The sequence below is a fragment of the Triturus cristatus genome, chromosome 10 (genome assembly GCF_964204655.1).
Source record: "Triturus cristatus chromosome 10, aTriCri1.1, whole genome shotgun sequence".
NCBI classification, from domain to species: Eukaryota; Metazoa; Chordata; class Amphibia; order Caudata; family Salamandridae; genus Triturus; species Triturus cristatus.
The window spans coordinates 857,119,249-857,142,377 of NC_140593.1; the positions used below are offsets into that span (position 1 = coordinate 857,119,249).

The 23,129-nt window shown below is 47.4% G+C and overlaps 14 non-coding genes across 14 annotated transcripts; all 14 read right to left on the reverse strand.

The window, feature by feature from the left end:
* Positions 1–3,876: 3,876 nt before the first annotated feature.
* Positions 3,877–3,948, reverse strand: TRNAP-AGG (transfer RNA proline (anticodon AGG)). The gene has a single exon. It is a non-coding gene; the product is annotated as a tRNA-Pro (tRNA).
* A 441-nt stretch (positions 3,949–4,389) lies between these two features.
* Positions 4,390–4,462, reverse strand: TRNAV-UAC (transfer RNA valine (anticodon UAC)). Its single transcript has one exon. It is a non-coding gene; the product is annotated as a tRNA-Val (tRNA).
* Positions 4,463–6,708: 2,246 nt separating this feature from the next.
* On the reverse strand, positions 6,709–6,780 carry TRNAP-AGG (transfer RNA proline (anticodon AGG)). Its single transcript has one exon. It is a non-coding gene; the product is annotated as a tRNA-Pro (tRNA).
* A 441-nt stretch (positions 6,781–7,221) lies between these two features.
* TRNAV-UAC (transfer RNA valine (anticodon UAC)) lies at positions 7,222–7,294 on the reverse strand. Its single transcript has one exon. It is a non-coding gene; the product is annotated as a tRNA-Val (tRNA).
* A 385-nt stretch (positions 7,295–7,679) lies between these two features.
* On the reverse strand, positions 7,680–7,751 carry TRNAP-CGG (transfer RNA proline (anticodon CGG)). The gene has a single exon. It is a non-coding gene; the product is annotated as a tRNA-Pro (tRNA).
* Positions 7,752–9,088: 1,337 nt separating this feature from the next.
* Positions 9,089–9,161, reverse strand: TRNAV-AAC (transfer RNA valine (anticodon AAC)). Its single transcript has one exon. It is a non-coding gene; the product is annotated as a tRNA-Val (tRNA).
* An 898-nt stretch (positions 9,162–10,059) lies between these two features.
* Positions 10,060–10,132, reverse strand: TRNAV-UAC (transfer RNA valine (anticodon UAC)). Its single transcript has one exon. It is a non-coding gene; the product is annotated as a tRNA-Val (tRNA).
* A 5,091-nt stretch (positions 10,133–15,223) lies between these two features.
* Positions 15,224–15,295, reverse strand: TRNAP-AGG (transfer RNA proline (anticodon AGG)). Its single transcript has one exon. It is a non-coding gene; the product is annotated as a tRNA-Pro (tRNA).
* A 441-nt stretch (positions 15,296–15,736) lies between these two features.
* TRNAV-UAC (transfer RNA valine (anticodon UAC)) lies at positions 15,737–15,809 on the reverse strand. The gene has a single exon. It is a non-coding gene; the product is annotated as a tRNA-Val (tRNA).
* A 2,246-nt stretch (positions 15,810–18,055) lies between these two features.
* Positions 18,056–18,127, reverse strand: TRNAP-AGG (transfer RNA proline (anticodon AGG)). Its single transcript has one exon. It is a non-coding gene; the product is annotated as a tRNA-Pro (tRNA).
* A 441-nt stretch (positions 18,128–18,568) lies between these two features.
* On the reverse strand, positions 18,569–18,641 carry TRNAV-UAC (transfer RNA valine (anticodon UAC)). Its single transcript has one exon. It is a non-coding gene; the product is annotated as a tRNA-Val (tRNA).
* Positions 18,642–19,026: 385 nt separating this feature from the next.
* On the reverse strand, positions 19,027–19,098 carry TRNAP-CGG (transfer RNA proline (anticodon CGG)). The gene has a single exon. It is a non-coding gene; the product is annotated as a tRNA-Pro (tRNA).
* A 1,337-nt stretch (positions 19,099–20,435) lies between these two features.
* TRNAV-AAC (transfer RNA valine (anticodon AAC)) lies at positions 20,436–20,508 on the reverse strand. Its single transcript has one exon. It is a non-coding gene; the product is annotated as a tRNA-Val (tRNA).
* Positions 20,509–21,406: 898 nt separating this feature from the next.
* On the reverse strand, positions 21,407–21,479 carry TRNAV-UAC (transfer RNA valine (anticodon UAC)). Its single transcript has one exon. It is a non-coding gene; the product is annotated as a tRNA-Val (tRNA).
* Positions 21,480–23,129: the final 1,650 nt, after the last annotated feature.

The following is a 23,129-nucleotide window of genomic DNA, read 5'->3' on the forward strand; positions in this document are numbered from 1 at the left end:
GCAAATTTAACGGAAGGTGTGCCTGAGGTGTCCCTTCCAGGAATACATGGAATTGTGATTGAGGGCCCAGCCTGATCGTGGGTGGATTTCTCATCATATGTTACAGGTCCGTGCAAAGATTGTGGTGTGTGGGGAATGCACTGCAAAAAACAGGACGATTTAAGGGTGTAAAAGAAGCCTGTCAGAAGTGGGATTTGAACCCACGCCTCCATGAGGAGACCAGAAGTCTCAGTTGCACTGAAGATCAAGCTCTCTTGCATCTGGCGCCTTAGACCACTCGGCTATCCTGACAGCCCTGGGTGTGCACAGATCTGACTCTTCTGACTGCACCTGCCAATGTTTGCACTTACAACGTTCACAGCAATGTCACAAGTGTAAAGACCCCACAATGCAACATGGCATGACAAAAGAAAAGCTAGGCACAAGAGCGACCACTGATGGATGCGGATTACTTTGTTTCGTCTTGCAAAAGTAAAGGAAGTTTCCCACGGCTCGCTGGGTTCAAGGACCGCCTCTTCTTAAGCTTGCATTGAGATAATAAGGTTTTAGAGGGTGCACATAAAAGCAGCTCATGCACAGTGTTTCTGCCCGGTCTCGAACCTGGGACCTTTCGCGTGTTAGGCGAACGTGATGACCACTACACTACAGAAACTCACTTGCTGTGTTTTACTGTTAGAGCAAGGTTCCTCTCAAGGATTTTCTCTACTTCTATTCTGCTGTATCAGCAGCCACTCAGAAAGCGAGGAGCAAGTGTGAAAACTGCAGAGATATCAGCCAACATGCTTGCAATTAGACGTATTAAAAATTGACTTATGCATGCATCGACAGACAAATATCTGATGCCTAAATGCCAGCAAGTACAGCTTGGGAAAGCATCACCTGGGACACACACAGACTAAGCATGAAGGCAGAAAAAGCATGGTGATCCATGTTTCTTATGAGGTTCAAAATATTTTGTGCAACAATGCGGCGAGTGTAATGAGAAATAGTCAGGCATTGTGAGCTTTGAGTAGGATTCGTATGTTTACCTCTGAAAAAGGGCTGGTCCGGGATTTGAACCCGGGACCTCTCGCACCCTAAGCGAGAATCATACCCCTAGACCAACGAGCCTAGGCACACAAGAGTCGCCTTTCGCACCGGCTCCGGGGGTTATTGGCAGTGAGTTAGTGAATGCTTCACCCAAAGCAAGCAACTGCACATGCTGCTCTCTTCTGCAATATGGTTGCTGTCTTTTCCATGGCCGTCATCGAACAAGAAATGAAAATGCCTCTATCCTTCAGACATTTTGTTTGTTCTAGGTGTATGCTCTCGGTGAGGTCAATAAAACCATTTCTGCTCTCATGCCTTGCTTTCATGAAGTAGGCCCAACCTTCAGTACACAAGGACGTGCAAACGAATAGCGCAAACTATCGTCACTTCTCTTTTTGAGCTGTCACTGATGCCCCTGGAGCACAGTACGTCACGCTGGTGAGGGATAGACAGCTTCCATTATCTCAGCTTTCCTATAAGTTGAGAGAGTAAATGCAAACTGTGTGAAAAACAGAAAGCTGCTGTTTCTGGCCGGTCTCGAACCAGGGACCTTTCGCGTGTAAAGCAAACGTGATAACCACTACACTACAGAAACAGACACGCTTGCAGGAATCTTCTTGGCATGTAGTGGGCTGGAATGCACAGACCAAGGGCCAATGTCCATGAAGCTCAAAGTTGGACCCTCCTTACCCGATCTCTTTCTTTGGAAGAAAGGAACGAGGACCACTTTTATTCCAAAAGGCGATTTTAAAACCATACCTGAAACCACACTAGAAAAACACTTTGCATTTAATTTTCCTACACTGATGGTCCACCCCAGAAAAGCAGTTGCAAAGAAGTCCGGCACTGAAATTCTATACGCCAAAAGTGGGAAATAGCGTAGAGGGAAAGGAACTTTCTCACCATACACGGCGTCTTATAGCATTGAAAAGAAGAAATGGCCCTATATAATAAGCAGCCTAAAAATAATTCCACAGCATGGGCTCGTCCGGGATTTGAACCCGGGACTTCTCGCACCCGAAGCGAGAATCATAACCCTAGACCAACGAGCCTGATTCCCCAGTCGGCATTTTAAGCAATTTCTTATGCGTCTTTCAGAAACAAAGTAGGGCTATTTGGCTGCTCTCTCTCTATGTGAACCACACAAAGTCATGTTTTCTCTCAAGGTGTTGTTTTTTTCACTCTTGCAAGGAAGGGATCAGTCGATAGCCTAGCTGCCAGAGAGCAGAAAAAAGGCGCTGATGAGAACTGCAGGCACTTTCTGGCACTTGTACTCCTCTGCAAGTCCTGGACACTTGCCCCATAGACTTCCACCCCAGATGCAAGGGAGGGCCTGCCAATTCTTGCTCCTAAGACAGAGGCATTTGATTCTTGGATTCAAACACGCTCACTCAGCGCTCGATCAGGCTCGATCAAGCGAGATTTATATGAGTGGCTCGCAGGACTGAAACACTCACCTGGGAGCCCCAGGGTGGCTGAATTCCCAGTATGGCCATTTTGGGCAAGTCACCTCCTTTCCTCCTGCCTCAATCTAGAATTGGCTGCAAATCACAAGATAGAGTTCAATGTCCGTGTGTACTGCCTACTCCCAGCTACCTCTCTGTCGTCCTTATGTAAATTAAAATTCGCAAGGGGGGACCAATGACAATCTGCTCCTCCCACATAACCAGGAAGCCCTGTTGAACATGTCTGCCTGTGTTGTTGCAGGGACAGTGCCTTCTCCGCCCAAAAGGTGGCAGGAGAGCCTCACAACAAAGATGGGATCAACTGCTTGATGAGAAACCAGCACGGCAGTTTGTGTGATGGAGTGCAAATTTAACGGAAGGTGTGCCTGAGGTGTCCCTTCCAGGAATACATGGAATTGTGATTGAGGGCCCAGCCTGATCGTGGGTGGATTTCTCATCATATGTTACAGGTCCGTGCAAAGATTGTGGTGTGTGGGGAATGCACTGCAAAAAACAGGACGATTTAAGGGTGTAAAAGAAGCCTGTCAGAAGTGGGATTTGAACCCACGCCTCCATGAGGAGACCAGAAGTCTCAGTTGCACTGAAGATCAAGCTCTCTTGCATCTGGCGCCTTAGACCACTCGGCTATCCTGACAGCCCTGGGTGTGCACAGATCTGACTCTTCTGACTGCACCTGCCAATGTTTGCACTTACAACGTTCACAGCAATGTCACAAGTGTAAAGACCCCACAATGCAACATGGCATGACAAAAAAAAAGCTAGGCACAAGAGCGACCACTGATGGATGCGGATTACTTTGTTTCGTCTTGCAAAAGTAAAGGAAGTTTCCCACGGCTCGCTGGGTTCAAGGACCGCCTCTTCTTAAGCTTGCATTGAGATAATAAGGTTTTAGAGGGTGCACATAAAAGCAGCTCATGCACAGTGTTTCTGCCCGGTCTCAAACCTGGGACCTTTCGCGTGTTAGGCGAACGTGATGACCACTACACTACAGAAACTCACTTGCTGTGTTTTACTGTTAGAGCAAGGTTCCTCTCAAGGATTCTCTCTACTTCTATTCTGCTGTATCAGCAGCCACTCAGAAAGCGAGGAGCAAGTGTGAAAACTGCAGAGATATCAGCCAACATGCTTGCAATTAGACGTATTAAAAATTGACTTATGCATGCATCGACAGACAAATATCTGATGCCTAAATGCCAGCAAGTACAGCTTGGGAATGCATCACCTGGGACACACACAGACTAAGCATGAAGGCAGAAAAAGAATGGTGATCCATGTTTCTTATGAGGTTCAAAATATTTTGTGCAACAATGCGGGGAGTGTAATGAGAAATAGTCAGGCATTGTGAGTTGTGAGTAGGATTCGTATGTTTACCTCTGAAAAAGGGCTCGTCCGGGATTTGAACCCGGGACCTCTCACACCCTAAGCGAGAATCATACCCCTAGACCAACGAGCCGAGGCACACAAGAGTCGCCTTTCGCACCGGCTCCGGGGGTTATTGGCAGCGAGTTAGTGAATGCTTCACCCAAAGCAAGCAACTGCACATGCTGCTCTCTTCTGCAATATGGTTGCTGTCTTTTCCATGGCCGTCATCGAACAAGAAATGAAAATGCCTCTATCCTTCAGACATTTTGTTTGTTCTAGGTGTATGCTCTCGGTGAGGTCAATAAAACCATTTCTGCTCTCATGCCTTGCTTTCATGAAGTAGGCCCAACCTTCAGTACACAAGGACGTGCAAACGAATAGCGCAAACTATCGTCACTTCTCTTTTTGAGCTGTCACTGATGCCCCTGGAGCACAGTACGTCACGCTGGTGAGGGATAGACAGCTTCCATTATCTCAGCTTTCCTATAAGTTGAGAGAGTAAATGCAAACTGTGTGAAAAACAGAAAGCTGCTGTTTCTGCCCGGTCTCGAACCAGGGACCTTTCGCGTGTAAAGCGAACGTGATAACCACTACACTACAGAAACAGACACGCTTGCAGGAATCTTCTTGGCATGTAGTGGGCTGGAATGAACAGACCAAGGGCCAATGTCCATGAAGCTCAAAGTTGGACCCTCCTTACCCGATCTCTTTCTTTGGAAGAAAGGAACGAGGACCACTTTTATTCCAAAAGGCGATTTTAAAACCATACCTGAAACCACACTAGAAAAACACTTTGCATTTAATTTTCCTACACTGAGGGTCCACCCCAGAAAAGCAGTTGCAAAGAAGTCCGGCACTGAAATTCTATACGCCAAAAGTGGGAAATAGCGTAGAGGGAAAGGAACTTTCTCACCATACACGGCGTCTTATAGCATTGAAAAGAAGAAATGGCCCTATATAATAAGCAGCCTAAAAATAATTCCACAGCATGGGCTCGTCCGGGATTTGAACCCGGGACCTCTCGCACCCGAAGCGAGAATCATAACCCTAGACCAACGAGCCTGATTCCCCAGTAGGCATTTTAAGCAATTTCTTATGCGTCTTTCAGAAACAAAGTAGGGCTATTTGGCTGCTCTCTCTCTATGTGAACCACACAAAGTCATGTTTTCTCTCAAGGTGTTGTTTTTTTCACTCTTGCAAGGAAGGGATCAGTCGATAGCCTAGCTGCCAGAGAGCAGAAAAAAGGCGCTGATGAGAACTGCAGGCACTTTCTGGCACTTGTACTCCTCTGCAAGTCCTGGACACTTGCCCCATAGACTTCCACCCCAGATGCAAGGGAGGGCCTGCCAATTCTTGCTCCTAAGACAGAGGCATTTGATTCTTGGATTCAAACACGCTCACTCAGCGCTCGATCAGGCTCGATCAAGCGAGATTTATATGAGTGGCTCGCAGGACTGAAACACTCACCTGGGAGCCCCAGGGTGGCTGAATTCCCAGTATGGCCATTTTTGGGCAAGTCACCTCCTTTCCTCCTGCCTCAATCTAGAATTGGCTGCAAATCACAAGATAGAGTTCAATGTCCGTGTGTACTGCCTACTCCCAGCTACCTCTCTGTCGTCCTTATGTAAATTAAAATTCGCAAGGGGGGACCAATGACAATCTGCTCCTCCCACATAACCAGGAAGCCCTGTTGAACATGTCTGCCTGTGTTGTTGCAGGGACAGTGCCTTCTCCGCCCAAAAGGTGGCAGGAGAGCCTCACAACAAAGATGGGATCAACTGCTTGATGAGAAACCAGCACGGCAGTTTGTGTGATGGAGTGCAAATTTAACGGAAGGTGTGCCTGAGGTGTCCCTTCCAGGAATACATGGAATTGTGATTGAGGGCCCAGCCTGATCGTGGGTGGATTTCTCATCATATGTTACAGGTCCGTGCAAAGATTGTGGTGTGTGGGGAATGCACTGCAAAAAACAGGACGATTTAAGGGTGTAAAAGAAGCCTGTCAGAAGTGGGATTTGAACCCACGCCTCCATGAGGAGACCAGAAGTCTCAGTTGCACTGAAGATCAAGCTCTCTTGCATCTGGCGCCTTAGACCACTCGGCTATCCTGACAGCCCTGGGTGTGCACAGATCTGACTCTTCTGACTGCACCTGCCAATGTTTGCACTTACAACGTTCACAGCAATGTCACAAGTGTAAAGACCCCACAATGCAACATGGCATGACAAAAGAAAAGCTAGGCACAAGAGCGACCACTGATGGATGCGGATTACTTTGTTTCGTCTTGCAAAAGTAAAGGAAGTTTCCCACGGCTCGCTGGGTTCAAGGACCGCCTCTTCTTAAGCTTGCATTGAGATAATAAGGTTTTAGAGGGTGCACATAAAAGCAGCTCATGCACAGTGTTTCTGCCCGGTCTCGAACCTGGGACCTTTCGCGTGTTAGGCGAACGTGATGACCACTACACTACAGAAACTCACTTGCTGTGTTTTACTGTTAGAGCAAGGTTCCTCTCAAGGATTTTCTCTACTTCTATTCTGCTGTATCAGCAGCCACTCAGAAAGCGAGGAGCAAGTGTGAAAACTGCAGAGATATCAGCCAACATGCTTGCAATTAGACGTATTAAAAATTGACTTATGCATGCATCGACAGACAAATATCTGATGCCTAAATGCCAGCAAGTACAGCTTGGGAAAGCATCACCTGGGACACACACAGACTAAGCATGAAGGCAGAAAAAGCATGGTGATCCATGTTTCTTATGAGGTTCAAAATATTTTGTGCAACAATGCGGGGAGTGTAATGAGAAATAGTCAGGCATTGTGAGTAGGATTCGTATGTTTACCTCTGAAAAAGGGCTCGTCCGGGATTTGAACCCGGGACCTCTCGCACCCTAAGCGAGAATCATACCCCTAGACCAACGAGCCGAGGCACACAAGAGTCGCCTTTCGCACCGGCTCCGGGGGTTATTGGCAGCGAGTTAGTGAATGCTTCACCCAAAGCAAGCAACTGCACATGCTGCTCTCTTCTGCAATATGGTTGCTGTCTTTTCCATGGCCGTCATCGAACAAGAAATGAAAATGCCTCTATCCTTCAGACATTTTGTTTGTTCTAGGTGTATGCTCTCGGTGAGGTCAATAAAACCATTTCTGCTCTCATGCCTTGCTTTCATGAAGTAGGCCCAACCTTCAGTACACAAGGACGTGCAAACGAATAGCGCAAACTATCGTCACTTCTCTTTTTGAGCTGTCACTGATGCCCCTGGAGCACAGTACGTCACGCTGGTGAGGGATAGACAGCTTCCATTATCTCAGCTTTCCTATAAGTTGAGAGAGTAAATGCAAACTGTGTGAAAAACAGAAAGCTGCTGTTTCTGCCCGGTCTCGAACCAGGGACCTTTCGCGTGTAAAGCGAACGTGATAACCACTACACTACAGAAACAGACACGCTTGCAGGAATCTTCTTGGCATGTAGTGGGCTGGAATGAACAGACCAAGGGCCAATGTCCATGAAGCTCAAAGTTGGACCCTCCTTACCCGATCTCTTTCTTTGGAAGAAAGGAACGAGGACCACTTTTATTCCAAAAGGCGATTTTAAAACCATACCTGAAACCACACTAGAAAAACACTTTGCATTTAATTTTCCTACACTGATGGTCCACCCCAGAAAAGCAGTTGCAAAGAAGTCCGGCACTGAAATTCTATACGCCAAAAGTGGGAAATAGCGTAGAGGGAAAGGAACTTTCTCACCATACACGGCGTCTTATAGCATTGAAAAGAAGAAATGGCCCTATATAATAAGCAGCCTAAAAATAATTCCACAGCATGGGCTCGTCCGGGATTTGAACCCGGGACCTCTCGCACCCGAAGCGAGAATCATACCCCTAGACCAACGAGCCTGATTCCCCAGTTGGCATTTTAAGCAATTTCTGATGCGTCTTTCAGAAACAAAGCAGGGCTATTTGGCTGCTCTCTCTCTATGTGAACCACACAAAGTCATGTTTTCTCTCAAGGTGTTGTTTTTTTCACTCTTGCAAGGAAGGGATCAGTCGATATCCTAGCTGCCAGAGAGCAGAAAAAAGGCGCTGATGAGAACTGCAGGCACTTTCTGGCACTTGTACTCCTCTGCAAGTCCTGGACACTTGCCCCATGGACTTCCACCCCAGATGCAAGGGAGGGCCTGCCAATTCTTGCTCCTAAGACAGAGGCATTTGATTCTTGGATTCAAACACGCTCAGTCAGCGCTCGATCAGGCTCGATCAGGCGAGATTTATATGAGTGGCTCGCAGGACTGAAACACTCACCTGGGAGCCCCAGGGTGGCTGAATTCTCAGTATGGCCATTTTTGGGCAAGTCACCTCCTTTCCTCCTGCCTCAATCTAGAATTGGCTGCAAATCACAAGATAGAGTTCAATGTCCGTGTGTACTGCCTACTCCCAGCTACCTCTCTGTCGTCCTTATGTAAATTAAAATTCGCAAGGGGGGACCAATGACAATCTGCTCCTCCCACATAACCAGGAAGCCCTGTTGAACATGTCTGCCTGTGTTGTTGCAGGGACAGTGCCTTCTCCGCCCAAAAGGTGGCAGGAGAGCCTCACAACAAAGATGGGATCAACTGCTTAATGAGAAACCAGCACGGCAGTTTGTGTGATGGAGTGCAAATTTAACGGAAGGTGTGCCTGAGGTGTCCCTTCCAGGAATACATGGAATTGTGATTGAGGGCCCAGCCTGATCGTTGGTGGATTTCTCGTCATATGTTACAGGTCCGTGCAATGATTGTGGTGTGTGGGGAATGCACTGCAAAAAACAGGACGATTTAAGGGTGTAAAAGAAACCTGTCAGAAGTGGGATTTGAACCCACGCCTCCATGAGGAGACCAGAAGTCTCAGTTGCACTGAAGATCAAGCTCTCTTGAGTCTGGCACCTTAGACCACTCAGCCATCCTGACAGCCTTGGGTGTGCACAGATCTGACTCTTCTGACTGCACCTGCCAATGTTTGCACTTACAACGTTCACAGCAATGTCACAAGTGTAAAGACCCCACAATACAACATGGCATGACAAAAAAAAAGCTAGGCCCAAGAGCGACCACTGATGGATGCGGATTACTTTGTTTCGTCTTGCAAAAGAAAAGGAAGTTTCCCACGGCTCGCTGGGTTCAAGGACCGCCTCTTCTTAAGCTTGCATTGAGATAATAAGGTTTTAGAGGGTGCACATAAAAGCAGCTCATGCACAGTGTTTCTGCCCGGTCTCGAACCGGGGACCTTTCGCGTGTTAGGCGAACGCGATGACCACTACACTACAGAAACTCACTTGCTGTGTTTTACTGTTAGAGCAAGGTTCCTCTCAAGGATTCTCTCTACTTCTATTCTGCTGTATCAGCAGCCACTCAGAAAGCGAGGAGCAAGTATGAAAACTGCAGAGATATCAGCCAACATGCTTGCAATTAGACGTATTAAAATTGACTTATGCAGGCATCGACAGACAAATATCTGATGCCTAAATGCCAGCAAGTACAGCTTGGGAAAGCATCACCTGGGACACACACAGACTAAGCATGAAGGCAGAAAAAGCATGGTGATCCATGTTTCTTATGAGGTTCAAAATATTTTGTGCAACAATGCGGCGAGTGTAATGAGAAATAGTCAGGCATTGTGAGCTTTGAGTAGGATTCGTATGTTTACCTCTGAAAAAGGGCTGGTCCGGGATTTGAACCCGGGACCTCTCGCACCCTAAGCGAGAATCATACCCCTAGACCAACGAGCCTAGGCACACAAGAGTCGCCTTTCGCACCGGCTCCGGGGGTTATTGGCAGTGAGTTAGTGAATGCTTCACCCAAAGCAAGCAACTGCACATGCTGCTCTCTTCTGCAATATGGTTGCTGTCTTTTCCATGGCCGTCATCGAACAAGAAATGAAAATGCCTCTATCCTTCAGACATTTTGTTTGTTCTAGGTGTATGCTCTCGGTGAGGTCAATAAAACCATTTCTGCTCTCATGCCTTGCTTTCATGAAGTAGGCCCAACCTTCAGTACACAAGGACGTGCAAACGAATAGCGCAAACTATCGTCACTTCTCTTTTTGAGCTGTCACTGATGCCCCTGGAGCACAGTACGTCACGCTGGTGAGGGATAGACAGCTTCCATTATCTCAGCTTTCCTATAAGTTGAGAGAGTAAATGCAAACTGTGTGAAAAACAGAAAGCTGCTGTTTCTGGCCGGTCTCGAACCAGGGACCTTTCGCGTGTAAAGCGAACGTGATAACCACTACACTACAGAAACAGACACGCTTGCAGGAATCTTCTTGGCATGTAGTGGGCTGGAATGCACAGACCAAGGGCCAATGTCCATGAAGCTCAAAGTTGGACCCTCCTTACCCGATCTCTTTCTTTGGAAGAAAGGAACGAGGACCACTTTTATTCCAAAAGGCGATTTTAAAACCATACCTGAAACCACACTAGAAAAACACTTTGCATTTAATTTTCCTACACTGATGGTCCACCCCAGAAAAGCAGTTGCAAAGAAGTCCGGCACTGAAATTCTATACGCCAAAAGTGGGAAATAGCGTAGAGGGAAAGGAACTTTCTCACCATACACGGCGTCTTATAGCATTGAAAAGAAGAAATGGCCCTATATAATAAGCAGCCTAAAAATAATTCCACAGCATGGGCTCGTCCGGGATTTGAACCCGGGACCTCTCGCACCCGAAGCGAGAATCATAACCCTAGACCAACGAGCCTGATTCCCCAGTAGGCATTTTAAGCAATTTCTTATGCGTCTTTCAGAAACAAAGTAGGGCTATTTGGCTGCTCTCTCTCTATGTGAACCACACAAAGTCATGTTTTCTCTCAAGGTGTTGTTTTTTTCACTCTTGCAAGGAAGGGATCAGTCGATAGCCTAGCTGCCAGAGAGCAGAAAAAAGGCGCTGATGAGAACTGCAGGCACTTTCTGGCACTTGTACTCCTCTGCAAGTCCTGGACACTTGCCCCATAGACTTCCACCCCAGATGCAAGGGAGGGCCTGCCAATTCTTGCTCCTAAGACAGAGGCATTTGATTCTTGGATTCAAACACGCTCACTCAGCGCTCGATCAGGCTCGATCAAGCGAGATTTATATGAGTGGCTCGCAGGACTGAAACACTCACCTGGGAGCCCCAGGGTGGCTGAATTCCCAGTATGGCCATTTTTGGGCAAGTCACCTCCTTTCCTCCTGCCTCAATCTAGAATTGGCTGCAAATCACAAGATAGAGTTCAATGTCCGTGTGTACTGCCTACTCCCAGCTACCTCTCTGTCGTCCTTATGTAAATTAAAATTCGCAAGGGGGGACCAATGACAATCTGCTCCTCCCACATAACCAGGAAGCCCTGTTGAACATGTCTGCCTGTGTTGTTGCAGGGACAGTGCCTTCTCCGCCCAAAAGGTGGCAGGAGAGCCTCACAACAAAGATGGGATCAACTGCTTGATGAGAAACCAGCACGGCAGTTTGTGTGATGGAGTGCAAATTTAACGGAAGGTGTGCCTGAGGTGTCCCTTCCAGGAATACATGGAATTGTGATTGAGGGCCCAGCCTGATCGTGGGTGGATTTCTCATCATATGTTACAGGTCCGTGCAAAGATTGTGGTGTGTGGGGAATGCACTGCAAAAAACAGGACGATTTAAGGGTGTAAAAGAAGCCTGTCAGAAGTGGGATTTGAACCCACGCCTCCATGAGGAGACCAGAAGTCTCAGTTGCACTGAAGATCAAGCTCTCTTGCATCTGGCGCCTTAGACCACTCGGCTATCCTGACAGCCCTGGGTGTGCACAGATCTGACTCTTCTGACTGCACCTGCCAATGTTTGCACTTACAACGTTCACAGCAATGTCACAAGTGTAAAGACCCCACAATGCAACATGGCATGACAAAAGAAAAGCTAGGCACAAGAGCGACCACTGATGGATGCGGATTACTTTGTTTCGTCTTGCAAAAGTAAAGGAAGTTTCCCACGGCTCGCTGGGTTCAAGGACCGCCTCTTCTTAAGCTTGCATTGAGATAATAAGGTTTTAGAGGGTGCACATAAAAGCAGCTCATGCACAGTGTTTCTGCCCGGTCTCGAACCTGGGACCTTTCGCGTGTTAGGCGAACGTGATGACCACTACACTACAGAAACTCACTTGCTGTGTTTTACTGTTAGAGCAAGGTTCCTCTCAAGGATTTTCTCTACTTCTATTCTGCTGTATCAGCAGCCACTCAGAAAGCGAGGAGCAAGTGTGAAAACTGCAGAGATATCAGCCAACATGCTTGCAATTAGACGTATTAAAAATTGACTTATGCATGCATCGACAGACAAATATCTGATGCCTAAATGCCAGCAAGTACAGCTTGGGAAAGCATCACCTGGGACACACACAGACTAAGCATGAAGGCAGAAAAAGCATGGTGATCCATGTTTCTTATGAGGTTCAAAATATTTTGTGCAACAATGCGGCGAGTGTAATGAGAAATAGTCAGGCATTGTGAGCTTTGAGTAGGATTCGTATGTTTACCTCTGAAAAAGGGCTGGTCCGGGATTTGAACCCGGGACCTCTCGCACCCTAAGCGAGAATCATACCCCTAGACCAACGAGCCTAGGCACACAAGAGTCGCCTTTCGCACCGGCTCCGGGGGTTATTGGCAGTGAGTTAGTGAATGCTTCACCCAAAGCAAGCAACTGCACATGCTGCTCTCTTCTGCAATATGGTTGCTGTCTTTTCCATGGCCGTCATCGAACAAGAAATGAAAATGCCTCTATCCTTCAGACATTTTGTTTGTTCTAGGTGTATGCTCTCGGTGAGGTCAATAAAACCATTTCTGCTCTCATGCCTTGCTTTCATGAAGTAGGCCCAACCTTCAGTACACAAGGACGTGCAAACGAATAGCGCAAACTATCGTCACTTCTCTTTTTGAGCTGTCACTGATGCCCCTGGAGCACAGTACGTCACGCTGGTGAGGGATAGACAGCTTCCATTATCTCAGCTTTCCTATAAGTTGAGAGAGTAAATGCAAACTGTGTGAAAAACAGAAAGCTGCTGTTTCTGGCCGGTCTCGAACCAGGGACCTTTCGCGTGTAAAGCAAACGTGATAACCACTACACTACAGAAACAGACACGCTTGCAGGAATCTTCTTGGCATGTAGTGGGCTGGAATGCACAGACCAAGGGCCAATGTCCATGAAGCTCAAAGTTGGACCCTCCTTACCCGATCTCTTTCTTTGGAAGAAAGGAACGAGGACCACTTTTATTCCAAAAGGCGATTTTAAAACCATACCTGAAACCACACTAGAAAAACACTTTGCATTTAATTTTCCTACACTGATGGTCCACCCCAGAAAAGCAGTTGCAAAGAAGTCCGGCACTGAAATTCTATACGCCAAAAGTGGGAAATAGCGTAGAGGGAAAGGAACTTTCTCACCATACACGGCGTCTTATAGCATTGAAAAGAAGAAATGGCCCTATATAATAAGCAGCCTAAAAATAATTCCACAGCATGGGCTCGTCCGGGATTTGAACCCGGGACTTCTCGCACCCGAAGCGAGAATCATAACCCTAGACCAACGAGCCTGATTCCCCAGTCGGCATTTTAAGCAATTTCTTATGCGTCTTTCAGAAACAAAGTAGGGCTATTTGGCTGCTCTCTCTCTATGTGAACCACACAAAGTCATGTTTTCTCTCAAGGTGTTGTTTTTTTCACTCTTGCAAGGAAGGGATCAGTCGATAGCCTAGCTGCCAGAGAGCAGAAAAAAGGCGCTGATGAGAACTGCAGGCACTTTCTGGCACTTGTACTCCTCTGCAAGTCCTGGACACTTGCCCCATAGACTTCCACCCCAGATGCAAGGGAGGGCCTGCCAATTCTTGCTCCTAAGACAGAGGCATTTGATTCTTGGATTCAAACACGCTCACTCAGCGCTCGATCAGGCTCGATCAAGCGAGATTTATATGAGTGGCTCGCAGGACTGAAACACTCACCTGGGAGCCCCAGGGTGGCTGAATTCCCAGTATGGCCATTTTGGGCAAGTCACCTCCTTTCCTCCTGCCTCAATCTAGAATTGGCTGCAAATCACAAGATAGAGTTCAATGTCCGTGTGTACTGCCTACTCCCAGCTACCTCTCTGTCGTCCTTATGTAAATTAAAATTCGCAAGGGGGGACCAATGACAATCTGCTCCTCCCACATAACCAGGAAGCCCTGTTGAACATGTCTGCCTGTGTTGTTGCAGGGACAGTGCCTTCTCCGCCCAAAAGGTGGCAGGAGAGCCTCACAACAAAGATGGGATCAACTGCTTGATGAGAAACCAGCACGGCAGTTTGTGTGATGGAGTGCAAATTTAACGGAAGGTGTGCCTGAGGTGTCCCTTCCAGGAATACATGGAATTGTGATTGAGGGCCCAGCCTGATCGTGGGTGGATTTCTCATCATATGTTACAGGTCCGTGCAAAGATTGTGGTGTGTGGGGAATGCACTGCAAAAAACAGGACGATTTAAGGGTGTAAAAGAAGCCTGTCAGAAGTGGGATTTGAACCCACGCCTCCATGAGGAGACCAGAAGTCTCAGTTGCACTGAAGATCAAGCTCTCTTGCATCTGGCGCCTTAGACCACTCGGCTATCCTGACAGCCCTGGGTGTGCACAGATCTGACTCTTCTGACTGCACCTGCCAATGTTTGCACTTACAACGTTCACAGCAATGTCACAAGTGTAAAGACCCCACAATGCAACATGGCATGACAAAAAAAAAGCTAGGCACAAGAGCGACCACTGATGGATGCGGATTACTTTGTTTCGTCTTGCAAAAGTAAAGGAAGTTTCCCACGGCTCGCTGGGTTCAAGGACCGCCTCTTCTTAAGCTTGCATTGAGATAATAAGGTTTTAGAGGGTGCACATAAAAGCAGCTCATGCACAGTGTTTCTGCCCGGTCTCGAACCTGGGACCTTTCGCGTGTTAGGCGAACGTGATGACCACTACACTACAGAAACTCACTTGCTGTGTTTTACTGTTAGAGCAAGGTTCCTCTCAAGGATTCTCTCTACTTCTATTCTGCTGTATCAGCAGCCACTCAGAAAGCGAGGAGCAAGTGTGAAAACTGCAGAGATATCAGCCAACATGCTTGCAATTAGACGTATTAAAAATTGACTTATGCATGCATCGACAGACAAATATCTGATGCCTAAATGCCAGCAAGTACAGCTTGGGAATGCATCACCTGGGACACACACAGACTAAGCATGAAGGCAGAAAAAGAATGGTGATCCATGTTTCTTATGAGGTTCAAAATATTTTGTGCAACAATGCGGGGAGTGTAATGAGAAATAGTCAGGCATTGTGAGTTGTGAGTAGGATTCGTATGTTTACCTCTGAAAAAGGGCTCGTCCGGGATTTGAACCCGGGACCTCTCACACCCTAAGCGAGAATCATACCCCTAGACCAACGAGCCGAGGCACACAAGAGTCGCCTTTCGCACCGGCTCCGGGGGTTATTGGCAGCGAGTTAGTGAATGCTTCACCCAAAGCAAGCAACTGCACATGCTGCTCTCTTCTGCAATATGGTTGCTGTCTTTTCCATGGCCGTCATCGAACAAGAAATGAAAATGCCTCTATCCTTCAGACATTTTGTTTGTTCTAGGTGTATGCTCTCGGTGAGGTCAATAAAACCATTTCTGCTCTCATGCCTTGCTTTCATGAAGTAGGCCCAACCTTCAGTACACAAGGACGTGCAAACGAATAGCGCAAACTATCGTCACTTCTCTTTTTGAGCTGTCACTGATGCCCCTGGAGCACAGTACGTCACGCTGGTGAGGGATAGACAGCTTCCATTATCTCAGCTTTCCTATAAGTTGAGAGAGTAAATGCAAACTGTGTGAAAAACAGAAAGCTGCTGTTTCTGCCCGGTCTCGAACCAGGGACCTTTCGCGTGTAAAGCGAACGTGATAACCACTACACTACAGAAACAGACACGCTTGCAGGAATCTTCTTGGCATGTAGTGGGCTGGAATGAACAGACCAAGGGCCAATGTCCATGAAGCTCAAAGTTGGACCCTCCTTACCCGATCTCTTTCTTTGGAAGAAAGGAACGAGGACCACTTTTATTCCAAAAGGCGATTTTAAAACCATACCTGAAACCACACTAGAAAAACACTTTGCATTTAATTTTCCTACACTGAGGGTCCACCCCAGAAAAGCAGTTGCAAAGAAGTCCGGCACTGAAATTCTATACGCCAAAAGTGGGAAATAGCGTAGAGGGAAAGGAACTTTCTCACCATACACGGCGTCTTATAGCATTGAAAAGAAGAAATGGCCCTATATAATAAGCAGCCTAAAAATAATTCCACAGCATGGGCTCGTCCGGGATTTGAACCCGGGACCTCTCGCACCCGAAGCGAGAATCATAACCCTAGACCAACGAGCCTGATTCCCCAGTAGGCATTTTAAGCAATTTCTTATGCGTCTTTCAGAAACAAAGTAGGGCTATTTGGCTGCTCTCTCTCTATGTGAACCACACAAAGTCATGTTTTCTCTCAAGGTGTTGTTTTTTTCACTCTTGCAAGGAAGGGATCAGTCGATAGCCTAGCTGCCAGAGAGCAGAAAAAAGGCGCTGATGAGAACTGCAGGCACTTTCTGGCACTTGTACTCCTCTGCAAGTCCTGGACACTTGCCCCATAGACTTCCACCCCAGATGCAAGGGAGGGCCTGCCAATTCTTGCTCCTAAGACAGAGGCATTTGATTCTTGGATTCAAACACGCTCACTCAGCGCTCGATCAGGCTCGATCAAGCGAGATTTATATGAGTGGCTCGCAGGACTGAAACACTCACCTGGGAGCCCCAGGGTGGCTGAATTCCCAGTATGGCCATTTTTGGGCAAGTCACCTCCTTTCCTCCTGCCTCAATCTAGAATTGGCTGCAAATCACAAGATAGAGTTCAATGTCCGTGTGTACTGCCTACTCCCAGCTACCTCTCTGTCGTCCTTATGTAAATTAAAATTCGCAAGGGGGGACCAATGACAATCTGCTCCTCCCACATAACCAGGAAGCCCTGTTGAACATGTCTGCCTGTGTTGTTGCAGGGACAGTGCCTTCTCCGCCCAAAAGGTGGCAGGAGAGCCTCACAACAAAGATGGGATCAACTGCTTGATGAGAAACCAGCACGGCAGTTTGTGTGATGGAGTGCAAATTTAACGGAAGGTGTGCCTGAGGTGTCCCTTCCAGGAATACATGGAATTGTGATTGAGGGCCCAGCCTGATCGTGGGTGGATTTCTCATCATATGTTACAGGTCCGTGCAAAGATTGTGGTGTGTGGGGAATGCACTGCAAAAAACAGGACGATTTAAGGGTGTAAAAGAAGCCTGTCAGAAGTGGGATTTGAACCCACGCCTCCATGAGGAGACCAGAAGTCTCAGTTGCACTGAAGATCAAGCTCTCTTGCATCTGGCGCCTTAGACCACTCGGCTATCCTGACAGCCCTGGGTGTGCACAGATCTGACTCTTCTGACTGCACCTGCCAATGTTTGCACTTACAACGTTCACAGCAATGTCACAAGTGTAAAGACCCCACAATGCAACATGGCATGACAAAAGAAAAGCTAGGCACAAGAGCGACCACTGATGGATGCGGATTACTTTGTTTCGTCTTGCAAAAGTAAAGGAAGTTTCCCACGGCTCGCTGGGTTCAAGGACCGCCTCTTCTTAAGCTTGCATTGAGATAATAAGGTTTTAGAGGGTGCACATAAAAGCAGCTCATGCACAGTGTTTCTGCCCGGTCTCGAACCTGGGACCTTTCGCGTGTTAGGCGAACGTGATGACCACTACACTACAGAAACTCACTTGCTGTGTTTTACTGTTAGAGCAAGGTTCCTCTCAAGGATTTTCTCTACTTCTATTCTGCTGTATCAGCAGCCACTCAGAAAGCGAGGAGCAAGTGTGAAAACTGCAGAGATATCAGCCAACATGCTTGCAATTAGACGTATTAAAAATTGACTTATGCATGCATCGACAGACAAATATCTGATGCCTAAATGCCAGCAAGTACAGCTTGGGAAAGCATCACCTGGGACACACACAGACTAAGCATGAAGGCAGAAAAAGCATGGTGATCCATGTTTCTTATGAGGTTCAAAATATTTTGTGCAACAATGCGGGGAGTGTAATGAGAAATAGTCAGGCATTGTGAGTAGGATTCGTATGTTTACCTCTGAAAAAGGGCTCGTCCGGGATTTGAACCCGGGACCTCTCGCACCCTAAGCGAGAATCATACCCCTAGACCAACGAGCCGAGGCACACAAGAGTCGCCTTTCGCACCGGCTCCGGGGGTTATTGGCAGCGAGTTAGTGAATGCTTCACCCAAAGCAAGCAACTGCACATGCTGCTCTCTTCTGCAATATGGTTGCTGTCTTTTCCATGGCCGTCATCGAACAAGAAATGAAAATGCCTCTATCCTTCAGACATTTTGTTTGTTCTAGGTGTATGCTCTCGGTGAGGTCAATAAAACCATTTCTGCTCTCATGCCTTGCTTTCATGAAGTAGGCCCAACCTTCAGTACACAAGGACGTGCAAACGAATAGCGCAAACTATCGTCACTTCTCTTTTTGAGCTGTCACTGATGCCCCTGGAGCACAGTACGTCACGCTGGTGAGGGATAGACAGCTTCCATTATCTCAGCTTTCCTATAAGTTGAGAGAGTAAATGCAAACTGTGTGAAAAACAGAAAGCTGCTGTTTCTGCCCGGTCTCGAACCAGGGACCTTTCGCGTGTAAAGCGAACGTGATAACCACTACACTACAGAAACAGACACGCTTGCAGGAATCTTCTTGGCATGTAGTGGGCTGGAATGAACAGACCAAGGGCCAATGTCCATGAAGCTCAAAGTTGGACCCTCCTTACCCGATCTCTTTCTTTGGAAGAAAGGAACGAGGACCACTTTTATTCCAAAAGGCGATTTTAAAACCATACCTGAAACCACACTAGAAAAACACTTTGCATTTAATTTTCCTACACTGATGGTCCACCCCAGAAAAGCAGTTGCAAAGAAGTCCGGCACTGAAATTCTATACGCCAAAAGTGGGAAATAGCGTAGAGGGAAAGGAACTTTCTCACCATACACGGCGTCTTATAGCATTGAAAAGAAGAAATGGCCCTATATAATAAGCAGCCTAAAAATAATTCCACAGCATGGGCTCGTCCGGGATTTGAACCCGGGACCTCTCGCACCCGAAGCGAGAATCATACCCCTAGACCAACGAGCCTGATTCCCCAGTTGGCATTTTAAGCAATTTCTGATGCGTCTTTCAGAAACAAAGCAGGGCTATTTGGCTGCTCTCTCTCTATGTGAACCACACAAAGTCATGTTTTCTCTCAAGGTGTTGTTTTTTTCACTCTTGCAAGGAAGGGATCAGTCGATATCCTAGCTGCCAGAGAGCAGAAAAAAGGCGCTGATGAGAACTGCAGGCACTTTCTGGCACTTGTACTCCTCTGCAAGTCCTGGACACTTGCCCCATGGACTTCCACCCCAGATGCAAGGGAGGGCCTGCCAATTCTTGCTCCTAAGACAGAGGCATTTGATTCTTGGATTCAAACACGCTCAGTCAGCGCTCGATCAGGCTCGATCAGGCGAGATTTATATGAGTGGCTCGCAGGACTGAAACACTCACCTGGGAGCCCCAGGGTGGCTGAATTCTCAGTATGGCCATTTTTGGGCAAGTCACCTCCTTTCCTCCTGCCTCAATCTAGAATTGGCTGCAAATCACAAGATAGAGTTCAATGTCCGTGTGTACTGCCTACTCCCAGCTACCTCTCTGTCGTCCTTATGTAAATTAAAATTCGCAAGGGGGGACCAATGACAATCTGCTCCTCCCACATAACCAGGAAGCCCTGTTGAACATGTCTGCCTGTGTTGTTGCAGGGACAGTGCCTTCTCCGCCCAAAAGGTGGCAGGAGAGCCTCACAACAAAGATGGGATCAACTGCTTAATGAGAAACCAGCACGGCAGTTTGTGTGATGGAGTGCAAATTTAACGGAAGGTGTGCCTGAGGTGTCCCTTCCAGGAATACATGGAATTGTGATTGAGGGCCCAGCCTGATCGTTGGTGGATTTCTCGTCATATGTTACAGGTCCGTGCAATGATTGTGGTGTGTGGGGAATGCACTGCAAAAAACAGGACGATTTAAGGGTGTAAAAGAAACCTGTCAGAAGTGGGATTTGAACCCACGCCTCCATGAGGAGACCAGAAGTCTCAGTTGCACTGAAGATCAAGCTCTCTTGAGTCTGGCACCTTAGACCACTCAGCCATCCTGACAGCCTTGGGTGTGCACAGATCTGACTCTTCTGACTGCACCTGCCAATGTTTGCACTTACAACGTTCACAGCAATGTCACAAGTGTAAAGACCCCACAATACAACATGGCATGACAAAAAAAAAGCTAGGCCCAAGAGCGACCACTGATGGATGCGGATTACTTTGTTTCGTCTTGCAAAAGAAAAGGAAGTTTCCCACGGCTCGCTGGGTTCAAGGACCGCCTCTTCTTAAGCTTGCATTGAGATAATAAGGTTTTAGAGGGTGCACATAAAAGCAGCTCATGCACAGTGTTTCTGCCCGGTCTCGAACCGGGGACCTTTCGCGTGTTAGGCGAACGCGATGACCACTACACTACAGAAACTCACTTGCTGTGTTTTACTGTTAGAGCAAGGTTCCTCTCAAGGATTCTCTCTACTTCTATTCTGCTGTATCAGCAGCCACTCAGAAAGCGAGGAGCAAGTATGAAAACTGCAGAGATATCAGCCAACATGCTTGCAATTAGACGTATTAAAATTGACTTATGCAGGCATCGACAGACAAATATCTGATGCCTAAATGCCAGCAAGTACAGCTTGGGAAAGCATCACCTGGGACACACACAGACTAAGCATGAAGGCAGAAAAAGCATGGTGATCCATGTTTCTTATGAGGTTCAAAATATTTTGTGCAACAATGCGGCGAGTGTAATGAGAAATAGTCAGGCATTGTGAGCTTTGAGTAGGATTCGTATGTTTACCTCTGAAAAAGGGCTGGTCCGGGATTTGAACCCGGGACCTCTCGCACCCTAAGCGAGAATCATACCCCTAGACCAACGAGCCTAGGCACACAAGAGTCGCCTTTCGCACCGGCTCCGGGGGTTATTGGCAGTGAGTTAGTGAATGCTTCACCCAAAGCAAGCAACTGCACATGCTGCTCTCTTCTGCAATATGGTTGCTGTCTTTTCCATGGCCGTCATCGAACAAGAAATGAAAATGCCTCTATCCTTCAGACATTTTGTTTGTTCTAGGTGTATGCTCTCGGTGAGGTCAATAAAACCATTTCTGCTCTCATGCCTTGCTTTCATGAAGTAGGCCCAACCTTCAGTACACAAGGACGTGCAAACGAATAGCGCAAACTATCGTCACTTCTCTTTTTGAGCTGTCACTGATGCCCCTGGAGCACAGTACGTCACGCTGGTGAGGGATAGACAGCTTCCATTATCTCAGCTTTCCTATAAGTTGAGAGAGTAAATGCAAACTGTGTGAAAAACAGAAAGCTGCTGTTTCTGGCCGGTCTCGAACCAGGGACCTTTCGCGTGTAAAGCGAACGTGATAACCACTACACTACAGAAACAGACACGCTTGCAGGAATCTTCTTGGCATGTAGTGGGCTGGAATGCACAGACCAAGGGCCAATGTCCATGAAGCTCAAAGTTGGACCCTCCTTACCCGATCTCTTTCTTTGGAAGAAAGGAACGAGGACCACTTTTATTCCAAAAGGCGATTTTAAAACCATACCTGAAACCACACTAGAAAAACACTTTGCATTTAATTTTCCTACACTGATGGTCCACCCCAGAAAAGCAGTTGCAAAGAAGTCCGGCACTGAAATTCTATACGCCAAAAGTGGGAAATAGCGTAGAGGGAAAGGAACTTTCTCACCATACACGGCGTCTTATAGCATTGAAAAGAAGAAATGGCCCTATATAATAAGCAGCCTAAAAATAATTCCACAGCATGGGCTCGTCCGGGATTTGAACCCGGGACCTCTCGCACCCGAAGCGAGAATCATAACCCTAGACCAACGAGCCTGATTCCCCAGTAGGCATTTTAAGCAATTTCTTATGCGTCTTTCAGAAACAAAGTAGGGCTATTTGGCTGCTCTCTCTCTATGTGAACCACACAAAGTCATGTTTTCTCTCAAGGTGTTGTTTTTTTCACTCTTGCAAGGAAGGGATCAGTCGATAGCCTAGCTGCCAGAGAGCAGAAAAAAGGCGCTGATGAGAACTGCAGGCACTTTCTGGCACTTGTACTCCTCTGCAAGTCCTGGACACTTGCCCCATAGACTTCCACCCCAGATGCAAGGGAGGGCCTGCCAATTCTTGCTCCTAAGACAGAGGCATTTGATTCTTGGATTCAAACACGCTCACTCAGCGCTCGATCAGGCTCGATCAAGCGAGATTTATATGAGTGGCTCGCAGGACTGAAACACTCACCTGGGAGCCCCAGGGTGGCTGAATTCCCAGTATGGCCATTTTTGGGCAAGTCACCTCCTTTCCTCCTGCCTCAATCTAGAATTGGCTGCAAATCACAAGATAGAGTTCAATGTCCGTGTGTACTGCCTACTCCCAGCTACCTCTCTGTCGTCCTTATGTAAATTAAAATTCGCAAGGGGGGACCAATGACAATCTGCTCCTCCCACATAACCAGGAAGCCCTGTTGAACATGTCTGCCTGTGTTGTTGCAGGGACAGTGCCTTCTCCGCCCAAAAGGTGGCAGGAGAGCCTCACAACAAAGATGGGATCAACTGCTTGATGAGAAACCAGCACGGCAGTTTGTGTGATGGAGTGCAAATTTAACGGAAGGTGTGCCTGAGGTGTCCCTTCCAGGAATACATGGAATTGTGATTGAGGGCCCAGCCTGATCGTGGGTGGATTTCTCATCATATGTTACAGGTCCGTGCAAAGATTGTGGTGTGTGGGGAATGCACTGCAAAAAACAGGACGATTTAAGGGTGTAAAAGAAGCCTGTCAGAAGTGGGATTTGAACCCACGCCTCCATGAGGAGACCAGAAGTCTCAGTTGCACTGAAGATCAAGCTCTCTTGCATCTGGCGCCTTAGACCACTCGGCTATCCTGACAGCCCTGGGTGTGCACAGATCTGACTCTTCTGACTGCACCTGCCAATGTTTGCACTTACAACGTTCACAGCAATGTCACAAGTGTAAAGACCCCACAATGCAACATGGCATGACAAAAGAAAAGCTAGGCACAAGAGCGACCAC